Source organism: Apium graveolens, chromosome 7 (assembly GCF_009905375.1).
Source record: "Apium graveolens cultivar Ventura chromosome 7, ASM990537v1, whole genome shotgun sequence".
NCBI lineage: Eukaryota > Viridiplantae > Streptophyta > Magnoliopsida > Apiales > Apiaceae > Apium > Apium graveolens.
Genome location: NC_133653.1, coordinates 185,207,511 through 185,225,377, shown reverse-complemented (window position 1 = coordinate 185,225,377; position 17,867 = coordinate 185,207,511). Strand labels below are relative to the sequence as shown.

The following is a 17,867-nucleotide window of genomic DNA, read 5'->3' as shown; positions in this document are numbered from 1 at the left end:
CTAAGGCTCTGATGGACTATTCTCAGCCTAAGATCGATGATATTCAGTAGAGCATCATCAGACCAGCCATCTCGGCTAACACTTTTGAGATCAAGTCGAGCACGATTCAGATGATACAGAACTCATTTTAGTTTGGGGGTTCTCCTATAGAAGACCCCAACATGCACATCAGGGATTTCATCGAGATCTGCGACACTTTCAAGTTCAATGGGGTGACTGAAGATGCTATCTAGTTGCGACTCTTCCCATTCTCTCCGAGGGATAAAGCAAAGTGCTGGTTACATTCTCTACCATCAGGGTCTATCACCACATGGGAGGATCTTTCTCAAATGTTTCTCACTAAATTCCTTCATATGGCGAAGACTGCTACAATCAGGAATGCTCTTACTCAATTTGTTTAGCAAACTGGAGAATCTCTGTCTGAGGCTTGAGATCGATATAAGGAGATGCTAAGGAAGTGCCCATAGCATGGCATGCCTGATTGGATGATTATAAACTATTTCTACAATGGTTTGGGCGCTCAGTCTAGATCTATGCTCGATGTAGCGTCTGGTGGAGTGATAAGTGGCATTTTATACAACTTAGAACGTGTTGTAATGGCTTGAATTGGTGTCTTGAAATCAACTATTTTGTGTGTTTGATGCGTTTTTCTAGTGGTTTTGCATTTCAGGGTATAACTTGCATAATTAGGGGGATTTCATCATAATAAGCCTAGGGAAGTACTTGGAACCAGTTGCGGGGAGTTGTGCGAAGAAATCAGCAAAATCAGAAGCAAAAAGTGGAATTTTCCAGAAAGCATGCAGGCACCCGCCTGGAAGAGCAGGCGACCGCCTGGATGGCAGGCGCCCGCGTGGGATTGGAGGCGGCCGCCTGAGGTCGGATTTTCAGATTCCGGATTTTCTAATTTGAGTTCTATTGGCTTCTGCAACTGTTGTTTCTTGTGGACTCTTATATAAGTAATCTTGGGAGGCGTTTTCACAACAACAAGTAACAAGTACGGAGCAAGTAACAAGGAGAGAAGATTAAGAAGACCGTTTTAGCACGCAACAACGAAGAAGAGGAAACATACGTTTATCTTGTGATTCTTTTAAATTCGTTGTAATAGTGGATGCTAGTTTTCTTTACTCTTTGAACCTCAATACTCTTGTGACGTACTCTATTTTTATTATGTATTTTTGTTTGTTTATATCTTTGTGTTAATATCATGTTTTCGTATGAACCCATGGTGACAATGAGTTCTATTACGGGCTAATTGTGATCATGGTATCGTAGCGGATTTACTATGGATTTCTTTAGTTAATTGTTTAATACCTTGATAAGGGGTGATTGTATGATATCTAGCATAGGTTGCACTTATTCGTCTTATGTGCGTCGCGAACATATAAGACAACTTGTTAATCTCTTGTGAAGCGACAGTGAATCTTGAGATTTAGAACTTGCCATGCTAGCATAGGTTCATGTATGGTATGCATTATTAGTGGGTAACTCTAACCGTTTTACTTGCCCTGTGTAATCATAATGAATAACTTGCGCTTAAATCATTATATTGTCAAATTCTATAGACATATAGGGTCTCAACATAATTGACGCCAATTCAACTTCTATCTTAATTGTGGATTCTTGGTAGAATGGTACTTGTGCAACGAAAGTTAGCTTTTATCAGTTTCGTGTTGTTCGATTAATATCATCACTGTTACATGCTAAAGGTAATAACAATTACTATTGAATGAAGTAGTAATGAAGTTATTATCACATGTGTGTTTAATATTGTTAATTCAAGTGTTAATTTAAGTGTTTAATTCTCCTAGTTAATATTAGTTAATCAACCCTAAGTGTTATTCTCTTGACATTGAAAAGTAACCATACATTGGTCTGTAAGTTTTAATTAAATATAATTAATCAGAGTCTCTGTGGGAACGAACTAGAAATCATTCTATATTACTTGTGAACACGTATACTTGCGTGAATTACTAGCATATGCTTTGTGCCTAACAATTTTTTGGCGCCGCAGCCGGGGACTCGGTGTTAATTTGTTTAGTTTATGTACTTGCTATCAGTGGTCATTAGGACTCATTGATTAAGACTTGTTACTTACTGTTTCTGGTTGTGTTTCATGTACTTTAGCGAGCGTTTATGCAAACACGTTCTCGCACTCGCAAGAGGACTCTAGATACGGCTGAGGAGACAGATTCAGCTCTTGACATTTCGGAGAAGTTAGATTTTGTAGATTCTGATAAAGAGAGTGAAAAGAAAGAACCTGTAATAATGGGTGATTGTATAGTTCCAGCAGATCCAGCTCTTATGGACTTTTCTCGGCCTAAAATTGATGACATTCAGTCAAGCATCGTTCATCCGGCTATTCAGGCCAATATTTTCGAAATCAAGTCGGGCACTATTCAGATGGTGCAGAATTCTGTTTCTTTCGGATGTGCTGCGACTGAAGATCCCAACATGCACATTAGGAATTTTGTCGAGATCTGTAGTACTTTCAAATATAATGGTGATACTGATGAGGCTATCAAGCTGAGACTTTTCCCATTCTCTCTGAGGGATAAAGCTATGGACTGGTTACATTCTTTACCAACTGGGACCATCACTACTAGGGAAGATCTTGCGCAAAAGTTTCTGCTGAAGTTCAATCCAATGGCCAAGACTACAGCTTTGAGGAGTGCTCTTACTCAGTTTGCGCAGCAACCAGTAGAATCTATGTGCGAATCTTGGGAGTGCTATATGGAGATGTTGAGAAAGTGTCAATATCATGGTATGCCTGACTGGATGGTGATCACTGGGTTTTACAATGGTTTGGGGGCCCAATCTCGGCCCATGCTCGATGTAGCTTCTGCAGGCGCCTTGTGGGCCAAAAGCTATACCGAGGCCTATAATATCATTGAAACTATGGCTACAAATGAATATCAAAACCCAACTCAAAGGATGATGCCTGGGAAGGTAGCAGGTATTCTGGAAGTTGATGCAGCTACAGCTATTGCAGCACAGTTCCAAGTGCTGTCTATGAAGGTCGATTCTTTAGCCAACTATGGAGTCAATCAAATAGCTATTGTCTGTGAGCTTTGTGCAGGCTCTCATGCTATGGATCAGTATTCTCTTGTTAATGAATCTGTTCAGTATACGAACGATTACCAGCGACCGCAGCAGCCTGTGCCAACTACTTATCATCCTAATAACAGAAATTATCCCAATTTCAGCTGGAGCAACAATTAGAATGCTGTTCAGCAACCATATCAGCAAGCTATAAGTAAACAAGTTAATCCACCTGGATTCCAGCAACCTCAGCAATATGCTCAAAGGCAATCATATCCTCAACAAAGAGGTGGTGCTCCACCTTCTATTGCTGATTTCGAGGAGCTAAAGCTGTTATGCAAAAGTCAGGCTATTTCTATCAAGACCTTGGAGAATCAAATCGGTCTAATAGCCAATGCCTTGCTCAATCGTCAACCTGGCACACTTCCCAGCGATACTGAAGTACCAGGCAGGAAGGAAGCTAAAAAGCCAGTCAAAGCTATCATGTTTCAGGTACTCTAGCGAGCGTGTATGCATATGAGTTCGCGGGCTCGTAAGAGAACTCTGGATCAAGCCGAGGATGAAGTTATAGTGATTCAAAGGGAAGTTTTTGAGTAGAAGAGAAAGTAGTAGAAGAAGAGAAAGTCGAGGAACCAGCTCTAGTAGTGATGAGAGATCAAGCAGAAAATCCTAAGGCTCTGATGGACTATTCTCACCCTAAGATCGATGATATTCAGTCAAGCATCATCAGACCAGCCATCTCGGCTAACACTTTTGAGATCAAGTCGAGAACGATTCAGATGATACAGAACTCATTTCATTTTGGGGGTTCTCGTACAGAAGACCCCAACATGCACATCAGGGATTTCATCGAGATCTGCGACACTTTCAAGTTCAATGGGGTGACTGTTGTGAATCTTCCCATTCTCTCTGAGGGATAAATCAAAGTGCTGGTTACATTCTCTACCATCAGGGTCTATCACCACATGGGAGGATCTTTCTCAAAATTTTCTCACTAAATTCCTTCATATGGCGAAGACTGCTACAATCAGGAATGCTCTTACTAAATTTGTTTAGCAAACTGGAGAATCTCTGTCTGAGGCTTGGGATCGATATAAGGAGATGCTAAGGAAGTGCTCATACCATGGTATGCCTGATTGGATGATTATAAACTATTTCTACAATGGTTTGGGCGCTCAGTCTAGATTTATGCTCGATGTAGCGTCTGGTGGAGTGATAAGTAGCATTTTATACAACTTAGAACGTGTTGTAATGGCATGAATTGGTGTCTTGAAATCAAGTATTTTGTGTGTTTGATGCGTTTTTCTAGTATTTTTGCATTTCAGGGTATAACTTGCGTAATTAGGGGGATTTCATCATAATAAGCCTAGGGAAGTACTTGGAACCAGTTGCGGGGAGTTATGCGAAGAAATCAGCAAAATCAAAAGCAAAAAGTGGAATTTTCCAGAAAGCATGCAGGCGCCCGCCTGGAAGAGCAGGCGACCGCCTGGAGAGCAGGCGCCCGCGTGGGATTGGAGGCGGCCACCTGAGGTCGGATTTTCAGATTCTGGATTTTCTAATTTGAGTTCTATTGGCTTCTGCAACTGCTGTTTCTTGTGGACTCTTATATAAGTAATCTTGGGAGACGTTTTCACAACAACAAGTAACAAGTAAGGAGCAAGTAACAAGGAGAGAAGATTAAGAAGACCGTTTTAGCACGCAACAACGAAGAAGAGGAAGCATACGTTTATCTTGTGATTCTTTTAAATTCGTTGTAACAGTGGATGCTAGTTTTCTTTACTCTTTGAACCTCAATACTCTTGTGACGTACTGTATTTTTATTAAGTATTTTTGTTAGTTTATATCTTTGTGTTAATATCATGCTTTCATATGAACCCATGGTGAGAATGAGTACTATTATGGGCTAATTGTGATCATGGGATCATAGCGGATTTACTATGGATTTCTTTAGTTAATTGTTTAATACCTTGATATGTGGTGATTGTATGATATCTAGCATAGGTTGCACTTATTCGTCTTATGTGTGTCACGAACATATAAGATAGCTTGTTAATCTCTTGTGAAGCGACAGTGAATCTTGAGATTTAGAACTTGCCATGCTAGCATAGGTTCATGTATGGTATGCATTATTAGTGGGTAACTCTAACCGTTTTACTTGCCCTGTGTAATCATAACGAATAACTTGCACTTAAATCGTTATGTTGTCAAATTCCGTAGACATATAGGGTCTCAACATAATTGATGCCTATTTAACTTCTATCTTAATTGTGGATGCTTGGTAGAATGGTACTTGTGCAACGAAAGTTAGCTTTTATCAGTTTCGTGTTGTTCGATTAATATCATCACTGTTACATGCTAAGGGTAATAACAATGACTATTGAATGAAGTAGTAATGAAGTTATTATCTCATGTGTGTTTAATATTTTTAATTCAAGTGTTAATTTAAGTGTTTAATTCTCCTAGTTAATATTAGTTAATCAACCCTATGTGTTATTCTCTTGACATTGAAGAGTAATCAAACATTGGTGTGTAAGTTTTAATTAAATATAATTAATCAGAGTCTCTGTGGGAACGAACTAGAAATCATTCTATATTACTTGTGAACGCGTATACTTGCGTGAATTATTAGAGTATGCTTTGTGCCTAACAATTTTTTGGCGCCGCTGCCGGGGACTCGGTGTTAATTTGTTTAGTTTATGTACTTGCTATTAGTGGTCATTAGGACTCATTGATTAAGACTTGTTACTTACTATTTCTGGTTGTGTTTCATGTACTCAAGCGAGTGTTTATGCAAACACGTTCTCGCACGCGCAAGAGGACTCTAGATACGGCTGAGGAGACAGATTCAGCTCTTAACATTTCGGAGAAGTTAGATTTTGAAGATTCGGATAAAGAGAGTGAAAAGAAAGAACCTATAACAATGAGTGATAGTATAGTTCCAGCAGATCCAGCTCTTATGGATTTTTCTCGGCCTAAAATTGATGACATTCAGTCAAGTATCATTCATCCGGCTATTCAGGCCAATACTTTCGAAATCAAGCCGGGCACTATTCAGATGGTGCAAAATTCTGTTTCTTTCGGAGGTGCTGCGACTGAAGATCCCAACATGTACATTAGGAATTTTGTCGAGATCTGCAGTACTTTCAAATATAATGGTGTTACTTATGAGGCTATCAATCTGAGGCTTTTCCCATTCTCTCTGAGGGATAAAGCTAAGGACTGGTTACATTCTTTACCAGCTGCATCCATCACTATTTGGAAACATCTTACGCAAAAGTTTCTGGTTAAGTTCAATCCAATGGCCAAGACTGCAGCTATGAGGAATGCTCTTACTTAGTTTGCGCCGCAACCAATAGAATCTATGTGCGAACCTTGGGAGTGCTATAAGGAGATATTGAGAAAGGGTCCACATCATGGTATTCCTGATTGGATGGTGATCACTGGGTTTTATAATGGTTCGGGGGCCCAATCTCGGCCCATGCTCGATTTAGCTTCTGGAGGCGCCTTGTGGGCCAAAAGCTATACCGAGGCCTACAATATCATTGAAACTGTGGCTGCAAATGAGTATCAAAACCGAACTTAAAGGATGATGCATGGGAAGGTAGCAGGTATTCTGGAAATTGATGCAGCTACAGCTATTGCAGCGCAGCTCCAAGCGCTGTCTATGAAGGTCGATTCTTTAGCCAAGTATGGAGTCAATCAAATAGCTATTGTCTGTGAGCTTTGTGCAGGCTCTCATGCTACTGATCAGTATTCTCTTGTTAATGAATCTGTTCAGTATGTGAACAACTATCAGTGACCGCAACAGCCTGTGCCAGCTACTTATCATCCTAATAACAGAAATCATCCCAATTTCAGCTGGACCAACAATCAGAATGTTGTTCAGGAACCATATCAGCAAGCTGTAAGTAAACAATTTAATCCACCTGGATTCCAGCAACCTCAGCAATATGCTCAAAGGCAATCATATCCTCAACAAGGAGGTGCTGCTCCACCTTCTAGTGCTGATTTCGAGGAGCTAAAGCTGTTGTGCAAAAGTCAGGCTATTTCTATCAAGACCTTGGAGAATCAAATCTGTCAAATAGCCAATGCCTTGCTCAATCGTCAACCTGGCACACTTCCCAGCGATACTGAAGTGCCAGGCAGGAAGGAAGCTAATGAGCAAGTCAAAGCTGTCACTTTAAGGTCTGGAAAAGTTGCTGAAGCTCTTGAGGATCTTGAGAGAATTCAAATTGTCCATCGGATGGACTATAACAGATATAAAAGGGATCAGCCCTTCGTACTGCATGCATAAAATTCTGTTAGAGGAAGGTAGCAAGCCAACTATTGAGCAACAGCGAAAACTTAATCCTATCATAAAAGAAGTGGTGAAGAAAGAAATTTTAAAGTGGCTGGATGCAGGAATCATATATCCTATTTCTGATAGTTCGTGGGTGAGCCCCGTTCAATGTGTACCTAAGAAAGGAGGTATTACTGTGGTAGCAAATGAGAAGAACGAGCTCATCCCCACTCGAACAGTCACAAGATGGAGGGTATTCATGGACTACAGGAAGTTGAATAAAGCCACAAGAAAGGATCACTTCCCTCTTCCATTTATTGATCAGATGCTTGACAGGTTGGCTGGTCATGAGTATTATTGTCTTCTGGATGGCTATTCAGGCTACAATCAGATTTGCATTGCACCAGAAGATCAAGAGAAGACTACTTTCACTTGTCCATTTGGCATGTTTGCTTTTCGCAGAGTTTCTTTTGGCTTATGTGGTGCACCTGCCACTTTTCAGAGATGCATGATGGCCATATTCTCTTATATGATTGGAAATAATGTCGAAGTGTTCATGGATGACTTCTCCGTCTTTGGACATTCATTTGATGAATGCTTGAATAATCTCCATTTGGTGCTAAAAAGGTGTGTGGAAACCAATCTAGTGCTCAATTGGGAAAAATGTCACTTCATGGTACAACAAGGCATCATTCTTGGGCATAAGGTCTCTAGCAAGGGCCTTGAGGTGGATAAAGCCAAGGTGGGAGTCATTGAAAATCTTCCGCCACCTGTTTCTGTAAAAGGAATCCGTAGTTTTCTTGGTCATGCGGGTTTTTATCGGCGTTTCATCCAGGACTTCTCTAAGATATCTAAGCCGTTATGCAACTTGCTCGAGAAAGATATGCCTTTCAAATTTGATGATGAATGCTTGGCAGCATTCGAGACTCTCAGGAAGAGTTTAATAACTGCACCAGTTATTAAGACACCTGATTGGAGAGAACCTTTTGAGATGATGTGTGATGCAAGTGATTATGCGGTGGGAGCAGTTCTTGGGCAGCGCAAGAATAATATCTTTGATGTGGTCTACTATGCTAGTAAGATGCTAAATGGAGCTCAAATGAACTACACCACTACTAAGAAAGAGCTCTTGGCTATAGTTTTTGGTTTTGAAAAATTTCGATCTTATCTACTTGGGACAAAGGTGACAGTGTTCACTAATCACGCTGCCATTCGCTATCTGGTCTTAAAGAAGGATTTGAAGCCTAGACTTATTCGTTGGGTGCTCTTGCTACAGGAATTTGAGTTGGAGATCAAGGATCGAAAAGGTACTGAAACTCAAGTAGCTGACCATCTCTCTAGATTGGAGAATCCCTATTCTACTTCACATGATAAGATTTCTATAGAAAATAGAAGACTTGGAAAAGAAGATATCTAATTGATATATTTTAGGATACAGAATCATATTCAATATCAATTAGAGATTATCTTGTAACTGTGTAGTATATAAACACAGACATATGGTTTATACTAAATGTGTTATCATAATCGAAGTTATTATTTATTGTAACCCTAGAAGCTCTCGTGATAAGTTGTTCATCACTGAGAGAGGACAGTTCCATATTGTAACAGAGTTTATTGTGTTGAATAAAATCTGTTTTCTGTTACTTGTGTTCTTATATTCGATTTGATTGTGATAAACATTGTATTCAACCCCCTTCTACAGTGTGTATGACCTAACAAGTGGTATCAGAGCAGATCTGTTAACACACAAACAGTTTAAGATCCAAAAACAATCATGTCTGAAGAAGAACAAACTCCAACCAAGCCCACCAAAACTGAAGAACCTCCAAAGACTAAAATCCACAGTCGATATGAGACTATTAGAGTTCCCATACTGAAACCATCTGAATATCCCATATGGAAGGTGAGGATGTCTATGTTTCTGGAAGCTACTGATCCAGAATACCTTGATAGAATCAATGAAGGACCATACAAGCCAACCAAACTCTCTGTTGTAGTTGCAGGTGAACTAGCAAAGTCTGTACCAAAGGAGAAGAGTGATTACACTGCTGAAGATATCTCATCAATTGCTAAGGATGCTAAGGTATGACACTTGCTGCATAGTGCCATTGATAATGTAATGTCAAACAGGGTAATCAACTGCAAGACTACAAAGAAGATATGGGATGCCTTGGAGACAAGATGTCAGGGAACTGATTCAATTAAGAAAAACAGGAAGAATATACTCACTCAAGAGTATGAACACTTTGACTCAAAGCCCGATGAGTCATTAACTGGTTAATATGACAGATTTGTCAAACTCTTGAATGATTTATCACTAGTTGACAAGGAATATGATCTTGAAGATTCAAATCTTAAATTCCTGTTAGCTCTTCCTGAATAAGAGACAACTATGCTCTTGAAGAAACAACTCTTGATGAAATTTATGGGATGCTCAAGACTCATCAACTTGAGATGGAACAAAGAAGCAAGAGGAATGGAAGAAAGTCAAGGATAGTTGCTCTTAAGGCCGAGGAGGAATCCCCCAAAGTAGCTGCCTCAAGGAAAGGCAAGGGAAAAGCTCTCATCACAAAGTTTGATACTGAATCATCAAGTTCTGATACTGATGATGACTCAGAAACTAAAAGCTTACCTGAGATGGATCCTGATGAAGAGATGATGAAGCTGTGTGCTCTTATGGTGAAAGGAATCACAAGGATTACATACAAGAAATTCAGAAAGGGAAAGAAGTCTTCCAGGAAAGGTGCAAGTTCTGATAAGAAGAGTTTCAGAAAATCTGAAGGCAAAGGAGGAAAGTCTGACAGAGGAGAATACACAAATGTCAAATGCTACAACTGTGGTGAGCAAGGCCACATAACTCCTGATTGCAAGAACGTGAGGAGTGATAAAGGCAAGGCTCTTGTCACAAAGAAGAAAAGCTGGACAGACATTTCAGATTCTGAAACTGAGGTGAACTATGCCTTGATGGCAAATGCTGATAGCAGTTCTAATGCTGCTGAGTTAAAGGTACCTCAAACTACTTATGACTTTCATACTGATGATATTAATGAGTTGAGAAGATATCTTAAAACCATGTTCATTAGTTATAGAGATCAAACTTTAACATGTGAAAGGTTAACTTCTGAAAATCTTGCTTATAAAAAGAAGAATGATTATTTAGAAAAAGAGTTAGTCATATTCCATCAAACTCAGAAAGATAGAGATGATGCTTTCTATGTTAGGGATGAAGTACTTAAAATGAATGAATCTCTAAAAACTGAGTTAGAAAAGGAAAGAGAGATTATCAAGACTTAGACTAACTCTGGTAAAACAACTCAGGATATTCTTAGTAGTGGAAACTGGAAAGAGAGATTAGGTTATGGAAATGATAAGAATGATTAGGGAACTTTAGAGATTGAGCCTATAGTTGTTAAACAAAAGCCAAAGATAAATCCTGTTAAGTTTGTAGCTGTAAAGTCTGATATTGATAAATCAGAAGTTAAAGAGAAATTAACTTCTGACAAACCAAAACAGGGTAAGCCAACTGAAGTAAACATAGGCTTAATGATAAAGAAGCAGCTTAAGCATAAGCTGAAAGATGTTAAGAATGTAAACAAGGTAAAGCCACCTAGGAAAAATAGGAATGGAAAGGAAGGTGTGAATAAAAGTAATGATTATAAGCCTATTCCTAATGCTCCTAGAAAGAAATGTTATAACTGTGGAAATTCTAACCATCTGGTTTCTTTTTGCAGGAAAAATAAGAACATAAACTCTTACCTTCAAAGTCAGGAGTTAAGAGTCAGTCTGTTAGATATAGGCCACAAAATCCTTGTTTTCATTGTGGTAGTTTATGGCATTCCATTTATACTTGTAAGGAATATCATAGTTTGTACTATGATTATTATCAAATAAAACCTTCTTTAAAGAAAGTTAGCATTATTCCTTCTAGTGTAAGTTCTGATGCAAAGTCTGATACTGTAAATGCTGATAAGAAAACTGTTAACATAAATTCTGATGCTAAATCCGCTACAAATGTTAACAAACTTAATAAGGCCAAATGATCCAAGAAATTATGGGTCCTTAAAACTAATCATTAGTGGTCTTTGTGATTGCAGGGCAACAGGAAAAACATCCCAGTTCTGGACAGTGGGTGTTCAGGACATATGACTGGAAATAAAGCCCTGCTATCAGACTTTATGGAGAAAGTTGGCCCAAGTGTTTCTTATGGAGATGGCAACATGGGAAAAACTTTGGGATATGGCAATATCAATCTGGGGAATGTCATCATTAAAAAAGTAGCTCTAGTCACAGGACTTAAACATAATTTGCTGAGTGTTAGTCAAATCTGTGACAGAGGTTATCATGTGGATTTCTTTGAAGAACACTGTGAAGTTGTAAGCAAATCTACAGGCAAAGTTGTTCTGAAAGGATACAGGAATGGTAATATTAATGAAGCCAAGCTTTCAACAAGTACTGATGGTTCTGCAATATGTCTGTTAAGTAGAGTATCAATTGAAGAAAGCTGGAATTGGCACAAGAAACTCTCTCATTTAAATTTCAACTATATAAATGAACTAGTCAAGAAAGATCTTGTGAGAGGTTTGCCAAAATCAGTATTTGCTCCTGATGGCCTTTGTGATTCCTGTCAAAAGGCAAAACAAAGAAAATCTTCATTCAAGAGCAAGACTGAATCTTCAATTCTTGAGCCTTATCACCTACTACATGTTGATCTATTTGGTCCAGTGAATGTCATATCTATTGCAAAGAAGAAATATGTTTCATGGGTGTATTTCTTGCACACAAAAGTGAAACTGCATCTATTTTGATTGATCATGTCAAGCAACTGGATAAATTGGTCAAAGATTCCGTGAAGATTATAAGAAGTGATAATGGCACTGAGTTCAAGAATTTGATCATGGAAGAGTTCTGCAAAGACCATGGAATAAAGTAGGAATTTTCAGCTCCTGGAACTCCACAACAAAATGGAGTTGTTGAAAGAAAGAATAGAACTCTTATTGAAGCTGCATGAACTATGCTTGATGAATTAAAGTTGCCAACCTACTTTTGGGCTGAAACTGTGTAGACTGCTTATTTTACTCAGAATGCAACACTCATTAACAAGCATGGAAAAACACCATATGAGATGGTGAAGAAAAAGAAGCCAAATCTGAAGTATTTTCATGTATTTGGATGCAAGTGTTTTGTTCTTAAGACTCATCCTGAACAGCTATCCAAATTTGATCTAAAAGCTGATGAAGGAATTTTTGTTGGATATCCACTTTCCACAAAAGCCTTAAGAGTCTACAATTTAAGAACAAGAGTTGTCATGGAATCTATCAATGTCTCTTTTGATGATAAGAAGATTACAGGACTTGAAGATTTCAATGATCATGATCAGGTGAGATTTGAGAATGAAGTTTTAAATTCTGATACTGTAAATCCTGACAGTCTAAATCCTGATACTGCAAACTCTGATGGATTAAACTCTGATGTTATTGAAACTGTGGTGACTACGCCAAAGGAAGATGCATCTGTGCAGGGGGAGCATACTGAAGATACAACTACATCTCAAGAAGCATCAGAACCTAGAACAGGCTCTTCAAGTTCTGATTCATCAAGTTCTGATGGGCCAAGTTCTGATAATTCTGGAAACTCAAGTGCTGATAATTCTGAAAACTCAAATTCTGAAGGATCCAACTCAGAGAGAATAATTTCAGGGGGAGTATCAAAAAATGTTGATGAAGACAACATGGATCATGGGGGAGCATCCAATTCTAGAGAAAATCTTCCATCTGCCAGGAAGTGGACTAAAGCACATACACCTGACTTAATTATTGGAAATCCTGATGCATGTGTCACAACTAGAACAACTATATCAAATGAATGTCTTTATCACTCTTTTCTCTCTCAGACTGAACCAAAGAAAGTGGAAGAAGCTCTTCAAGATGCTGATTGGGTGCAAGCAATGCAGGAAGACTTAAATGAATTTGAAAGGAATAAAGTTTGGACCCTAGTGCCAAGACCAAAGAACAGATTTGTTGTTGGTACAAAGTGGGTGTTCAGAAATAAAACTGATAGTGATGGCATAATTACAAGGAATAAAGCAAGGCTGGTTGCAAAAGGATATTCTCAACAGGAGGGAATTGATTATCATGAAACATTTGCACCAGTTGCCAAATTGGAAGCCATAAGGATATTTTTGGCTTGTACTGCTCACAAAAAGTTTACAGTCTTTCAAATGGATGTGAAAAGTGCTTTTCTCAATGGAGAATTGGAAGAGGAAGTATATGTTGAACAACCTCCGAGTTTTGTAGATGCAAAATTTCCTAATCATATCAACAGACTTGACAAAGCACTTTATGGCCTTAAGCAAGCTCCAAGAGCATGGTATGAGACACTAGCTCAGTTTCTTCTGGAAAGTGGATTTAACAAAGGGACTATTGACAAAACATTGTTTTATCTCAACCATGGAAAGGACTTACTTTTGGTGTAGATATATGTTGATGATATCATTTTTGATTCTACAAATGACAGACTTTGTAAAAAGTTTGCCAAGCTGATGCAGTCAAGATATTAAATGAGTATGATGGGAGAACTCAGCTATTTTCTGGGCCTTCAAGTCAAGCAGAATGAAGAAGGAACTTTTATTTGTCAATCTAAGTACACCAGGAATTTGTTGAAGAAATTTAGAATGCAAGATTGTTCAAGTGCATCCACTCCTATGGCCACTGTAACAAAATTGGATAAGGATACTGGTACATTAGTAGATATTACTGATTACAGAGGTATGATTGGATCATTACTCTATCTAACTGCAAGTAGACATGATATCATGTATGCTACCTGTCTTTGTGCAAGATTTCAAGCAGATCCAAGAGAACCTCACTTAACAGCTGTGAAAAGAATTTTCAAGTACCTGAAGGGTACAGCTAACCTGGGATTGTGGTATCCTAGAGAATCAGACTTTAAGCTAATAGGTTACTCAGATGCAGATTTTGTAGGATGCAAAATTGACAGGAAAAGTACAAGTGGAAGCTGCCAATTTCTTGGAGGCAGATTAGTTTCTTGGTTTAGCAAGAAATAGAAGTCAATTTCCACATCAACTGCAGAAGCAGAATACATTGTTGCAGGAAGCTGTTGTGCATAAATTCTTTGGATGAAGAATCAATTACTGGATTATGGGTTAACATATTCTAAAATCTCCATTTACTGTGATAATCAAAGTGATATTTCTATGATTGGTAATCCAGTTCAATACTCAATGACAAAGCACATCAGCATTAGGTACCACTTCATAAGGGAACATATGGATGAAGGTACAGTGGAATTGCATTTTGTTCCAACAGATCAACAACTAGCAGATATCTTCATAAAACCACTATGTGAAGCTACTTTTACAAGATTGGTAAATAAACTTGGAATGGTTTCAGGTTCTTTCTCTAAATCTACTTAGTTTATGTTCTGATACATCAGACTTTATGATCAGTATTTACAGATATTACTATCTTTGTGTATTTTGTGCTTAATTTGAAATTTTCTAAGTGTTGATTGTTGTCTGATGTAAATTTCTAAACTCTGATAGTGATATTAATGTTTCTGTGACTATTAAATCCAATGAGGAAACTTGTGCTAGATGTTGACCTAGTAGTCTTGAATATACTAAAGATCCCATGTTTGAAGTAATTGTTTATGTGGAAATATTTTAACACTAGCAAATTCTGATACTAAGCTTAGTTGAAGTTTACTTTGTGTATCTTATTACTAAGTCAAAAACTAGAATAGTGCCTCTTATCTGTTAAGTTCTGATGCTAGTAAATCTGATGGATGTATTAAGTGCTGATAAGCCTCACTTATCAAAAGAAAAAGAAAAAGAAAAGAAATAAAAATCAGGTACTCCTTTGAGATCTAGAGTAAATATGTGGAAGGGAAGACCCAAGTGCATTGCTGGTATTAAGTAATATGCATTAGAAAATTAAAATAAAATTTTCTCGGTGACTTTTCACATTCTCTGATTACTGGAGAAATACTCTAATAACAGCATAAATTCTGATAAGCAGTCGTGACTCACTTACACTGAGAAGCCACTGTAAAAAGGAATTTCAAAAGATGCATAAAATGAGCACAAAACAGTTGAGGTGGACTCATGCATGAACTCATTCTATAGTAGGCTTCAGACTAATGATAGATTTTAAGCAAAGTTCTTAGTTATGCCTTATTTCTTAGATGTACTGAAGTGAATCAGACTTTACTCTTTGTCTGATATTTAGCTTATTGTACACACTTACACTCCATATGAATGATGAAAATTACCGTGGTGATAAATGTTGTTTTAGATGAACAGTTTAAGTGTCAGTTGCATAAATTCTGAGGACAAGTTCTGATGGAAGTTCTGATGATTAAGTTCTGATGTACTCATATCAGTATTTGTGTGAAGAATTACAGAAATAAACATTCACTTTTCGAGTGAAGGAGCCATATTCTGATGACTTTTAAATTCTGATAATAATCAAGTTCTGATGCTGACGTGGTAGTATTTATATACTTGGTTTATTTTTGGTCATTACTTGAACGGTTATATTTTCTTAGAATATTGGTTTATGTGAGATAAAGCAGTAATAATCATTTGTTTAGTGGGAACAATTTTTTTTAAAAACTGAACGTGCAATGTAATCATTACTTATTTATTGTGCCCATTAACTTTTGCCTTAACTGCTGCATGCCTGACAAGTGTAAAGGTCTGTTCTAATTCTCATTAACTGCTGTCACGTGGGGTGTCTAAGTAAAAGAGATAAGAGATTTTCAAATCTTTTATTTTCATTTTTATTCTACTCACTCTCTCTCTTTTCTTATTCTCTCTCACATTTTCTGACGGTTTTCTTTACAGACATTTTCTCAAACACCTTACAGGCACTCTAACTTCTCACTTATTTCTGATGGCGCCCAAGGATTTAATTATTGATGGAGCCAAGTTTGTACCAAATAACTATGCTGCAATCCTGAATAAGGCCGAAGCTCCATCAGATCTGCACTTTGTGCAAGATTTATTAGCCAATAGTGAGATTGGGTATGCTTTGACCCAACCTCAAACTATTTCAAGCCAACAAATGCTGACATTTTGGCGAACTGGGCTTTTTGATGATGGTGGTGCTACTGGTATTCACTTGGGAACCTCGAGGCACTTCTCAACTGATCACTAGATTTACTTAGTTCGATATCAATTCTTGAGTCCTTCGATTAGAACCTACAGAGCCGAAATACCCTACGTTAGACGTCTAGGCATGCTTGACATATCCTCAATAACACATCTACCCATTCGATATCAAATCCTGACTCATACTTATATACATTATTACAATACACGCATCAACTAAGAGTTCACATTCTCAGAAATAGGTTCGGTATTCGTTTTCGGAAAAATACATATACTCGTCATTTTACAAAATTTGGGTTATTACTTTTGACAAAACAGTTCATCACCACATACACTCAAATTTAGTATACAACATATATATGTTTATATATACTCGTTCAACAGCCCGATAATTGCTGGATACGTTCCCGTAATTCCGTAGTTCAATTTCTCAGAAATTGGGCAGCACCTCCTTTATTTATCGGACTAACCCGTCGAATAATTCGACGTCACTTCACCACAACAATTCACAACAACCAACATCCACAATTTCCCAAACACCAATTCAATACTATTATTAATTATTATTCGTATTTTACATTTATTTATTAAATTAGGACTCAGAATATGCGGCAAAATTCGGAGGTACCCGAATCGGGTTTCCAATCACGAATTTCGCTAATTATTTTTAATAATTTCCCGCAGGAAATTATCATTTATTTCATAAATATTAATCAAATAATTCCCTGAAAAATTAAGAAAAATTCGAATTAATACCGCACACAAACGGAACAACAGCACGACAACAGGTGGCCGGAAAACATTCAAAACCAAGAACACAGAACATCAACACCTAGCTATACATACACGTATGTATATACAGCAAATACACACCAGACACACGCGGATGGCCAGAGAAATCACGGCCGGAAAATGAATCAACCAGGCGGCACTTACCGAACAGGGACATGCGGCACAACACAGGGGGAAGAAGAAGTACGGGATGAAATTGAAAAGGAGAGGGAGAAATAAAAATAAAATGAAGGAGAGAGGCACCGAAGATGAGAGATGGGAGAAACTGTTGCGAGAGGAACAAGGTGTGGTTCTGTATTTTTTTTTATTTTTAATCCTTCAACAAGCAACGAACACGTACAACACAAATTACTAAGGACTAACACGTGTCCCTTTCCCTTATTTTGACAGTTTATTACCCATTTCTGACCCGTGTTCGCAATATAACGAACCATCGCACGAATAAAATAATCCTGAAAATTCTAACATAATTTTTAAAATATCACAAATAATTCAAGGTTTTTAAAAAAAATTCATAATTTTTTTAAGGTATTTTTAAAACGCGACTTATACCCGCATTTGACAACTAACGAACCGAGCTATACTTAGAACAAATTCAGAAAATCACGAAAATAGTCTTAAAAT

The 17,867-nt window shown here is 37.8% G+C and overlaps 2 non-coding genes across 2 annotated transcripts; both read right to left on the bottom strand.

Annotated features, from left to right (window-relative positions):
* Nucleotides 1-368: 368 nt before the first annotated feature.
* LOC141676352 (small nucleolar RNA R71) lies at nt 369-475 on the bottom strand. The gene has a single exon (XR_012556948.1). It is a non-coding gene; the product is annotated as a small nucleolar RNA R71 (small nucleolar RNA).
* Nucleotides 476-4,062: 3,587 nt separating this feature from the next.
* LOC141676348 (small nucleolar RNA R71) lies at nt 4,063-4,169 on the bottom strand. Its single transcript, XR_012556944.1, has one exon. It is a non-coding gene; the product is annotated as a small nucleolar RNA R71 (small nucleolar RNA).
* Nucleotides 4,170-17,867: the final 13,698 nt, after the last annotated feature.